This window comes from Triticum urartu, chromosome 7 (assembly GCF_003073215.2).
Source record: "Triticum urartu cultivar G1812 chromosome 7, Tu2.1, whole genome shotgun sequence".
Taxonomy (NCBI): domain Eukaryota; kingdom Viridiplantae; phylum Streptophyta; class Magnoliopsida; order Poales; family Poaceae; genus Triticum; species Triticum urartu.
In genome coordinates, this window is record NC_053028.1 from 711,390,922 (window position 1) to 711,401,988 (window position 11,067).

Genomic DNA, 11,067 nt, shown 5'->3' on the forward strand with positions numbered 1-11,067 from the left:
TCAAGATTAAAAAAATGTTCATGCTTTAAAGAAATGTCACAAATTCCAAAAATGCTTGGGACATTGAAAATTTATTCGTTTTCAGAAATTTTGTTTGCCTAATCGTACGTTCAAGACGTTGTACAATACAGTAACTAATTCTGGGTCGACACAGCAGTGAAGTCCAGTTGCACGTTGTGCTAAGTTATGTTTGGTGCGGGCTGCTGCACTACAAACTACGCTATTTAGCTGGAGTGGCTGGGACTACGCTCTTCCAACCGACAGGTCGCCGGTTCGATTCTCCTCAACTCGCATCCCTACGTTTTTGCTTTCTTTTTTTCCTCCCTGCGTTGCAAGCTGGGCCTTTTTTCCTCCCTGCGTTGCAAGCTGGGCCGACGTACAGAGGACCAAGTTTTAATCATACCGGCAGGATCGTAATGTTTTTGACCTACAGGAATAGTACCACTTCGAATAAGTTTTAAAATTCAAAGTGAAAGCGTAAAATAACGGGAAGAAGCGCATTGTGACGGTGAACCCACGGAGTCAATCCGTACTTTATTATTAGGGAGAGATTATTATTAGGGAGAAATTTATCATGATATAAGGAAATAAATAATAACTTTATTATTGCCTCTAGGGCATATTTCCGTCACTAACACCCTAAATTACCCCATAAACCACCACCCTTTCAGAAAAAAAAACAAAAACCTCAGCTCCTGCCAGCTGCTGACGCGTGGATGCCTTCTAGTCCCAGTTGGTGACACCAACCGGGACCAAAGGCCCTCCTGCATGGGCTCGCCGCAGTGGCCACCTGGAGGCCCATCTGTCCCGGTTGGTGTAAGAACTGGAACTAAAGGTGTAGGGCTTTAGTACCTACCCTTTAGTCCCGGTTCCCCAACCGAGACAAATGGGCCTAACCAACCGGGACAAATGGCCCTTTTTCTACTAGTGACAACCCTCTCTCTCCTCACTTCTTCCCTCACATCCTCAACTCGCATCCCTACGTTTTTGCTTTCTTTTTACTTCCAGTGGTACAACTCGATTGGCCGGCCCAGTTAGGCTACCCCTGTGCGTGGCGACGACAGTTTGACGCAAAGAGCGTCCAATTGGCCGGCCCAGTTAGACTACCCCTGTGCGTGGCGACGGCAGTTTGACACAAAGAGCGTCCAATAGGAGCTCTCCTTTTTTTCCTCCCTGCGTTGCAAGCTGGGCCGACGTACAGAGGACCAAGTTTTAATCATACCGGCAGGATCGTAATGTTTTTGACCTACAGGAATAGTACCACTTCGAATAAGTTTTAAAATTCAAAGTGAAAGCGTAAAAAACGGGAAGAAGCGCATTGTGACGGTGAACCCACGGAGTCAATCCGTACTTTATTATTAGGGAGAGATTATTATTAGGGAGAAATTTATCATGATATAAGGAAATAAATAATAACTTTATTATTGCCTCTAGGGCATATTTCTGTCACTAACACCCTAAATTACCCCATAAACCACCACCCTTTCAGAAAAAAAAAACAAAAACCTCAGCTCCTGCCAGCTGCTGACGCGTGGATGCCTTCTAGTCCCAGTTGGTGACACCAACCGGGACCAAAGGCCCTCCTGCATGGGCTCGCCGCAGTGGCCACCTGGAGGCCCATCTGTCCCGGTTGGTGTAAGAACTGGAACTAAAGGTGTAGGGCTTTAGTACCTACCCTTTAGTCCCGGTTCCCCAACCGAGACAAATGGGCCTAACCAACCGGGACAAATGGCCCTTTTTCTACTAGTGACAACCCTCTCTCTCCTCACTTCTTCCCTCACATCCGGTCATCCAGGCACCCCTCCAACGCCGGCGGCCAGCGAATGGCGGCTCCCAGCCACACCACTCCCACCCGAGCTGAGCCACTTGGAGTGGTGACGGGATTAGCCGAGGCTAAGATGCTGGTGCTGCGCTGGAAAGAGCGGCAGGGGTGGCGGCGTGCTACATGAAAAACAGTCTCGCTGATGCTCTTGAGAAGCACGTCTGCCTTGTACCCAACTCTAGTGAGCTCCTTGACGTTGAGGCCAACGAGGCCCAAGAGGTCGCCATGCATGGTTTTGTCGAGGAGGTACCTAATCTCGCTATCCTCGCACTCTCGGCGGGTCTTGTCGACCTGGTCCCGGAGCTTGTCAATGCGCTTGGTGATGAAGCCCTCCTGGTTGATCACCTCCTTGCATTGCTTGAGCTCCAGAATGCTTTTGAATTGATTTAGGATACCCACCGTCTCGGCCTGGGAAGGAACATCTCCAGCGCCGCCTTGCCCTCGTTGTACACCAATACGCAGGTCTTGTCATCGCACAGGATGGCTAGTTCATCCGCCTTCTACATCAGGCCCTTGAGGCGCTTCTTGAATCTATCACGCTGGGTTGAGTCATGGGGGATTTACGGTAGGGTCACATTGCGAGCCATTGCCGACAAGAGGATAAAACCAGTGAAGGAAAACAAAGTTGTTGTTTCTGGCGAGGGAGGAGGGGTGGATTTATAGTAGAGGGATCACCGTGATTTGGTAAGACATTGTTGTGACAGGTACAAAGAAGTTTGCCTTATTTAATACTACTTGTGAACGTGATCGAATATCTAGCAGATCTTTGACCCGACCTTAATTGTGCCCATCTGTAAATTTGGCATCAATTTAAACCTACTAACTTGGATGCGACAGTGCATGACTGTTCCCCCTCTATGACGGGAGTGAGACATATCATACGCGTGCTAATTGTTTCCCCACGATGTGCCCGTTTGCACTGGAACGCTTCACATGTGACATAATAACATCCTTCTAAGCCAATCAAGTCTTGTGTCGGTCTCAAAACCGGCGGATCTCGGGTAGGGGGTCCCGAACTATGCGTCTAGGATTGATGGTAACAGGAGGCAGGGGACACGATGTTTACCCAGGTTCGGGCCCTCTTGATGGAGGTAATACCCTACGTCCTGCTTGATTGATATTGATGATATGAGTATTACAAGAGTTGATCTACCACGAGATCGTAGAGGCTATACCCGAGAAGCTAGCCTATGGCATGATTGTTGTATATATCTATCGACTAGCCTGGCCTCAGTTTATATAATACACCAATGGCCTAGGATAACAAGAGTCCTAGCCGAATACGCCGGTGGGGAGGAGTCCTTGTCTTGATCACCAAGTCTTGTGGAATCTTCCATGTATGCGGCAGCTGTCCGAACTGGCCCATGAGTATACGACCATGGGGGTCCTCGGCCCAATCTAACAGATCGGGAGATGACGTGTTGAATACCCCCTAGTCCAGGACACCGTCAGTAGCCCCTGAACCGGTCTTCAAGTTAGGGACGCTCCTCGATTCTTCCGAACTATTCTTCATCTTCGGTTGTCGGTCTTGAAAACTGGTTCAACAAATCTCCTCATCTTCGATCTTGAGGATCGCCGAAATGCATTCGATGAGTTTATACATCGGGTATCCGAGGAGCCCCTTTAAGTTTCTGGCCTTTATCAATGCCTTGTTATTTTTATGCCACACCTCGGGTTTGAAGTTGTTCCTGGGAGGCAGTGTCCTCTTGCGTCCTTGCTCCAACGCCGGACTGCATTCGAGGTATCTTTTGCAGACGAGCATCAACGCCGGACCGCTTCCGAGCTCCAACGTCGGAATGTATCCGAGCTCCAACGCCAGACTGTATCCGAGCTCCAACGCCGGACTATGTCCAAGCTCCAACGCCGAACTGTCATAAATCACCTTGGTTCAAAAAAGTTGAAGGAGTTTAGCCGAGCTTAATGCCAGAAATGCCCTCTATGGAGCCAGCCACTAGCGCCCGGGCTTTATGACGGACTACTTCCGAGGTGGTGCACCACCCCGACTGTGGGCCGATTTTTTGTCAATATTTTTGATTGGTGCAATTTATTCTCTGCTGAGATATATAGCTAGTAGCCCTCAAGGTGTGTATTGGTCTAAAACCCGAGATGCACCTGAAGGATGACGCAAGACCGCTGATCCCAGTAGCCGCTGAGACTCAGGTTGATTTGCAAAATCGGCCTGAGGATCAAGTCCTAGCTCGGCAGAATACTTCGGGACACAAAAAGCGGCATGCTCAGTCCTCGAGACTCAGGTTGGGTGCGGCCGACCAACCTGGGGATCAAAATCTCCTCGGAAACTGTATTGCACTTAAAATTTTATGCATTGGACAGGCAATGCAGTAGCCCCCGAGACACTGGTCGGGTGGCAACACCAGATCAGGGGATCGATGTGCCCCTTTAATATTTGTAAATAATAAGCCCGAAGCTCAGTAGCTCCCGAGCCTTAATGTGGGCACGGGTGGCCGAATTGAGGATCAATATCCATAGTAAAATCACAAATTATGTGTAATGACTCTATGTATCCAAGTACTTTACGTCATTAATGCTCGGATCCACATTATACAAAACTTTGTTGACCGACCATCAGCTTCAACCTCCTCGGCCAGTAGCCGAGGAGTGTTTGTCCTACTTTATAAAGCCTTTATGAGGGCAAAGATTTACGACAAACAAGGCAAACTGGCCATACGGTTTTATAAACAAAGGTACGCAGAGAGATATGTTATATTACTGTTTAACATAAAAAAATGTCTTCCAAAGAAAATAGTCCCGCTAGCGGTTCCTTTCTTTGGGTTGTCATGCTAAGCATGATCATGAAACCTCAGCTCTAATGTAAGAGCAAAATATTGAGGATTTAGTTTGGGAGGCCAGTTACTAGCCCCCGGTAGTGTTCGGCGACAGTCGAGGTCAAGCCGTAAACACTTCGGCCAATGTTATGAATGGCCCACCATATAACACGGTCATCGGATCGCTGACCACTTTACGCTTATTGTGACAGTTAGTTTTTGGCTTTCTCCACTGAGGTGCTTAACCATGTCAGCTGGAAGCACAATCGCAGTGGTTCTCCCTTTGCACACCTAGCCGAACACAGCGGAACGTAGGAGGCAAGCGCAAGAGCTAGGCAACCCAACTATTGACCGAAGACACAATTCGAAACCGATGCATATATAGCAATATCCGAGAATGTTTTTGCCGAATCTCTAAAGGTGTCCGGCGTTGCACTGCAAGACTTGTGCTGAAAACACACAAATAGTTTAAATGTGCCAAAAGCTTGGAAAACCAAAAAAACGTCAGTAAAAACATGACGTCCGAACAAGATCAAGTGTTCGGTGCCAATCCGAAAATTGGTCTTAGAAAAAAAGAGTGCTTCTGTCGTGCTTTAACATGACATATCCTATCTCAAGACTTCAAGCGGGTCAGCCTACGGCTTCAACCTCCTATCCCGAGGGCGAAGTACTTCTCATTAGGTCAGTTTAGCAAACTAAACTCTAGCGGCTTTGAGAGAGAAATTAGGCTCCCCGGCTAGTGACCACACACTCGTGTCGAAAAAAGAAGTGATAAATAATAATAATAATAATAATAATAATAATAATAAAAACTTTGCAATGACTAAGAAGAAGAACACTTATTATAAAACGGCTCATATAAATTTAAGAGCCCCCAAGTAACTTGGGTAAAAGAATTTTATGTATAATGATTGTATGTACCGAAGTACTTATATCATATCTGTGTTCACCCGAACTTTAAACGCGTCTTAACCGACCGTCGGCTTCTCCCTCTTCGGCCAAGGGCCGAAAAGTGTCATGTACTCCGCCTGTTGAGAGTATCGACGGTGTTTCTGATGACCAGGCAATCAGGCCATAAGGCTGTAACAGACAAAGCGTGCTCAGGAAACTTATGCTATATTACTAACGAAGTGTAAGAAGCATCTTCGAAGAAAATAGTACCCCCACCCATACCTTTCTTCGGTGCACATTATTACTATGAGACTTGTGTAATAGATTTTTTGTACTCATGAGTTCCATTGTGTGCCGACCATAATTGAAAACAATAAGAGCGCTAGCTTTCGGCTTCACCCAGTCTGAGGTCAGAGCTTGGAGGACCCGGTCGTGACAATCGCAGAGGTGCTCCCTTTACTCCCTAGCCGAACAATTGGGAATGTAGGAGTAAGCACAGGAGCCAGGCAACCCAACTTGCAAATCGCTTAAGTCAATATGGTGCATATTGTGGCATAATACACGAATAAGGAACGAAGCCGTACAAGTATAATCATATGCAAGAGGAAAAGCTTCATAAAGGAAGCCCCCAAATAAACGGGGTATTTGAATTTGTGCGTCACAAACAAAGTTTGGACAAGGAAATTTTTACAAGAAACTTTTCTCCAAAAAAGTATAATGCTTGGTCGAACCGAACACAAGTTAAAAATTTAAAACTTTGAGCATGAAGGCAACTTAGCTGGTTAATGTGTTCGGTGTTGATGATGCAGGCCGAGATTGTGGCGGGACGAGATCCCAGCCCCCAAGCCGGTCCCGAGATGTCCGAGTAAAGAACTCGGCTTGATGAAGTGGTGACACAACATAGTCGATGGGCGAGGTGAAAACCCCAGTCCGACCGCGGCGACGGAGCAGGCCAGCAGTGTGATGCCGAAGCCCCCAGCATGTGTTAATGAAGTGATGACGAAGCTCCCGGTCAGCCGAGGTGACGTGGTACATTGGTACGCCGCGGTGTCAGCGCTGCCCGGATTATCTACCTGTGCAGAGAAAATAGTGCAAGTCGGAGATAATAGGAATAATAAAAAAATGTTGCACAATCAATAATTTATGTAAAGTGAGTAATAAAAGAAATATGGCCTGTGCGCCGAACACTCGATGAAGTAGAGCTCTCTTGGCGATGCCGAAGTCTCTGAGGCAATCGAACACGTTGGTATGGGAATACGACCAACAAGGTGATCACGCGAGCCGATTTACGCCGATTAGGACAACGACATCGGCTTGCCGAAGAGACCACGTGACGCGGTCGAAGTCGATCGCCTACACACATAAAATAGTGCGGTCCAAAAAGGATAACTGCTTCTTGCAAAAATAATTTATTAAAAGAGATGTGGCCTGGCGTCGAAGTCATGTCGATGCAAGGCGTCGGCGTGACACGGTGAAGGCGTAGCCAAGCCCGAATTCGCATGCCGGTCTAAGTTCCGGATGCGGCATTCGCCGAAGTATATACGGAAACTGACCGAACCACCATGCCACCATTGTTAATACAGCCACCATTTGATAGACCAGTGTATAGATGATGAAACAAACCGGAGTAATAATTCCTTGGGAAAATAAACCCAAGCAAGAAAAAAAATAGTAGGATAAATAGCACCTGGTTTATCTGTTGTAGCAATCTGGAGAAAGGTTACTCCCAAAATTAGGGCTCGATCCGCACACCCATTGCCTGATGGGTGATGAAGCGGTGGCATGGCGATGCTAGCAAAGTTTGCCTCGCCGAGGAAAAGCCCGTGGTCCAGCTAATGTGATGAAGTTGGTCGGCTGGTGACGCCGAAGTCTCCGAAGTAAGTTGATGAAGAGATGGTGAAGCCCTCGGTCTAGCCGAGGAGACGGAGCAGGTCGGTAAGGAGACATTGCAGCTGCCGTGTCAGCCCAGGTGTTGAAGCAGTTCGGCGTGATGGACATCGGCTTGAAGAAGCAACAGTGCGGCCATGCCGACGCAGGTCGTAACCTGTGACGCGGTCAATGTCGGTTTGATGAAGTGATCATGCGGCGATGCATGTGTTCTCTCTCCGTGTAATCCGTGGGGCGGCAATGTTGGTGATGATTTATCCTTGGTGATTCCGAACTCTTGTTCGCTCGCCGAGATGATGATCCGAAGAAGTTGAGCTCGGCTCAAAAGGCGACGACGTGTCTAGCGCAGGTCGGCAGCCGTGGAGCAGTATTGTCGGACTGGTTTGACACCAGCATGATAGTGAAGATTACCTCAGAGGAGGCTTAAAATTTTATGGGCACGTGTTTAAAGACAGTGCACAATACCCTAGGAGCAAATTCCTTTAAGAAGGTCGTCCCATATCACATTCATAAAGAAACATGAATTCGGGTCGGATCCGTATTCGCGCAGAAAATAGATCCGAAAAGTGATACACCAATCGGAAGGTTCCCGGAGTTTGGACGGTCGGATCGAGCTGAATTTGGAGGGGTGGTAGATATAGGAATTCCGCAGCCGATCAACGGTTGGATCTTCCAAAGGACGTCCGAGCTAGGTGCTGGAGACCACGCCCTAAACTCGTCCAGATTCCCATCCAGATTTGAAAGGGCTCCGGTATATCGTAGATTGCCGGAGATTCCTCCATCGGAACTCAACGAAATTTTGCATGATTGTTGTAGACTCGATTCCGCACAATTCCACCAAAGGAATCGTCAAAGCGATGCTTGAGGAGGCGGTGGCAGCGGATACAAGTTCGCTGTTCGGAAAAAACAGCTCGGTCGCCTGAGGGCAATGTTGACATTGAGCCCCCGAGCTCCATGGATGATTCCTCCATGAACTTGATAGAGATCGGAGTTGATGTTGATGAAGACCCCCATCCGAACACGACGATCGGAGATGGAGCGCGGTCCTCGGTCGAGCCGAGGTGACCAGTCGAGCCGGCGACGAAGATGCCGGCGTCGCAGTTGATCTGCAGGCGAGCCATTGATCCTTTGCCGATCACACAGCCGAACTCTCAATGAAAGCACCAATATCGGTATCAAAACCGGGGGATCTCGGGTAGGGGGTCCCGAACTATGCGTATAGGATCGATGGTAACAGGAGGCAGGGGACACGATGTTTACCTAGGTTCGGGCTCTCTTGATGACGGTAATACACTATGTCCTACTTGATTGATATTGATGATATGAGTATTACAAGAGTTGATCTACCACAAGATCGTAGAGGCTAAACCCTAGAAGCTAGCCTATGTTATGATTGTTGTATATATCTATCGACTAGCCTGGCCTCGGTTTATATAATACACCAATGGCCTAGGATAACAAGAGTCCTAGCCGAATATACCGGTGGGGAGGAGTCCTTGTCTTGATCACCATGTCTTGTGGAATCTTCCATGTATGCGGCAGCTATCCGAACTGGCCCATGAGTATACGACCATGGAGGTCCTCGGCCCAATCTAACAGATCGGGAGATGACATGTTGAGTACCCCCTAGTCCAGGACACCGTCACCATGCAAATGAATGGGCTGAACACAAGCCTTGCTCCTATGGGCCAGGCCCATAAAGACACTAATTTTGTACCAAAGTAGTAAAAATACTCGCACAAAAACCACGTCGCTAGAAGGAACAATAAATGCTTGGTGGAAGAAAAAAGTGAACAAACTCAAATCCTATTGCACTAACTCTCATACTACTAAGATTTCATAGTCTTTCACCAACCGGATAACCAAAAAACAAGTCTAGAAAATACATGAAAAAGAAAAAATCCATTCATCCATGAAAAATGTGCTATGATCGATCAGTTGTGGTTGACTTAGATGGGTAAACAAAACAAGATAATTGACATGCTTTGTGAGCTACAATAGAACATAGAAAACAAATACAAAAGGTTGCAATGACTTTGATAGTAAGGCCCTGTTTGGGACAGCTCCGCTTCACCAAAATCAGTTTCACTCTAGCAAAACCACTTTGGAGCAGTTCCATATAGAAGTTGCAGCTTCACCAAGGATAAGTTTATCATGTTTGACTTCCAGCTAGCTCCAACATCAAGAAGGAAAATTTGGAGAAAGGGTCTATTTGATTGTATGATGTGGGGAGAAATGGAGGGGTATCCAATTACTGGTGGTAGTGGTTCATAATTTCCCCTCAACTCCATCTTCTAGATTTTTGGAGCACTCCTGCAGAGCTTCACGAAAAACACAGAGTTGTATCCTGGTCATGCCATCTTTCGCTGGTTTACCGCATCTGCCATGACAACCTTCTTTTTGGATTCCAAATGCGTGCTACCATAGTACACTACACCCTGGCCCGGCCATATGAAACCACAAGCGACCTGTGGTTGATGCGGATGGAAAACGACCGCCCCGGCCGTGCAGTGGCCAATGGTATGGTTGATACGTCTCCAGCGTATCTTATAATTTTTTTATTGTTCCATGCTATTATATTATCAATCTTGGATGTTTTATACAATTCCATGCAATTTTATATCATTTTTGAGACTAACCTATTAACCTAGTGCCAAGTGCCAGTTGCTGTTTTTTGCTTGTTTTTTATTTTCCAGAAATACTGTACCAAACAAAGTCCAAATGCCATGAAACTTTTTGACGATTTTTTTCTGTACAAGAGAGACCCTAGAAGCTTCGGGAGGAGGTTAGAAGGCAAGGAGTAGGCCACAAGGCACTAGGGCGCGCCCAGGGGGTAGGCACGTCCAAGTACCTTGTGGGCCCCTTGTTTCTCCGTTTGACCTAATTCCGACTCTATAAATTCTTAAAATCAGGAAACCAACAAAGAGCCACCCAAAACACTTTCTCCGCCGCCGTAAGTTTCTGTTCTCAAGAGGACCCGTCTGGAGGCCTTTTCCGGTACTCTGCCGGAGGGGTATTCGATCACGGAGAGCTTCTACATCAACCTTGTTGCCCTTCCAATGATGTGTGAGTAGTTTACCACAGACCTACGGATCCATAGCTAGTAGCTAGATGGTTTCTTTTCTCTCTTTTATCTTCAATATAATGTTCTCCTCGATGTTTTGGAGATCTATTCGATGTAATCCTTTTTTGCGGTGTGTTTGTTGGGATCCGATGAATTGTGGGTTTGTGATCAAACTATCCATGATTATTATTTGAGTCTTTTCTGAATTCTTATATTATAGCTTTGTACTAGACCATGAAGGCGCGCATTGCTGCGCCCGTCTATTGGTAAATATATTTATGGTTGGTTGCTATCACATACATGATTCATCACCAACCTGTGGAGGTTAATTATGAACAAACTGAATGAAAACAATGTCGAAGATGGTCTGTTCTTCACAATATTTGATTTTGTAAAGAGAGAGAAAAAACAAAAATACCTCAATTACCTAATATGATTTACAGCATAAATAAATCAAATGACTATTTTTTATTCAAGCATAGAAACTTTATTCATCAGATAAGAGCAAGATCGTTTACATAAGAATGAAGAATAAAGTCCGTGACAGCGTGTCGATTACATGACATGTTGGAGCACAAATAAGTAAAACGGCCAATTACTTGTGTGTGTGTGTGTGTCAT

At 46.5% G+C, this 11,067-nt stretch overlaps 1 pseudogene; it reads right to left on the reverse strand.

Annotated features, from left to right (window-relative positions):
- Positions 1-1,777: 1,777 nt before the first annotated feature.
- LOC125519584 lies at positions 1,778-2,409 on the reverse strand (annotated as a pseudogene).
- Between the last annotated feature and the right edge of the window lie 8,658 nt (positions 2,410-11,067).